We start from the raw sequence: 955 nt of genomic DNA on the forward strand, positions 1-955 counted from the left end.
AGGCCTCGGGACGGCCCTGGAGGCCTCGGGACGGCCCTGGAGGCCTCGGGAGCGGCCCTGAGGAACCACCCGGAGACGAGAAGCGCGACCCGGCTGCAGGACTGAGTTGGTGACCACGGCTTGATGACCCCCCTCGGCTTCCCCCCCGAGCTACTGGGACTGCGGGAGCTTGGCACTGCTGATTCCAGGCCTTCCTGTGTTATCAGGGAGGTGGAAAATGCAATTTTGGTTGTTGCACGTAGGAGCTGGGTGTCCAGCTGTAAAGCGCTGCCTGGAAATGGAGAATTAATTTTATAGTTAATTTTATCCATAGAAACCCTACTGCTTTCTTATGCTGTACATTTTTTTTTTTTTAATGCCACTTCTTGCTCATTAAATATATGGTGCATCATACTTCGTGTTTGGCAATGTTCTTTCTCTTCCTCTTCTCTGGGAGAAATTTGCCTGTGCATAAATTGTCAGTGCCAGACAGAGCTGCATTTAATTCATACCATGCTAATTACTGATGAGTTAATCAGACGTAAGCATAAGCAATGAGCAATATGCTTTTTTTGATAGGGAATATTTTCCCTTTGTCACATTTCTTGAAGTACAATATGAAATAATCATTCCTGTATAAAAAGCAGTGGGGGGGGAGAGGTGGGAAAGCCAAAGCTGCCTTACAATATATATAACACATATAATTTAATATATAATTTCATTACATGGTGTTCCAAATCCTCAGAGCTCAGAAAATCCCAGCAACCCCTGGTGTTATTTATCATAGTCATTTTTTAGGTTATGAGGAATATTTTGCCATTAATAAAAAATGAGCAGGGAAGAAGTTCCTGGACAGCATCAGCTGACAAACATCAGGACCCCTGGGTCTTATTGGCTTTGGAGAAGAATGGAAAGAGACACGACTTGAATGCAGGAAAAGTTTATTGTGCAGAGAGGGTCAGGAGAGAGTGTGAGA

The sequence above is a fragment of the Neopelma chrysocephalum genome, unplaced genomic scaffold (assembly GCF_003984885.1).
Source record: "Neopelma chrysocephalum unplaced genomic scaffold, ASM398488v2 Primary Assembly neopelma1_288, whole genome shotgun sequence".
Taxonomy (NCBI): Eukaryota; Metazoa; Chordata; class Aves; order Passeriformes; family Pipridae; genus Neopelma; species Neopelma chrysocephalum.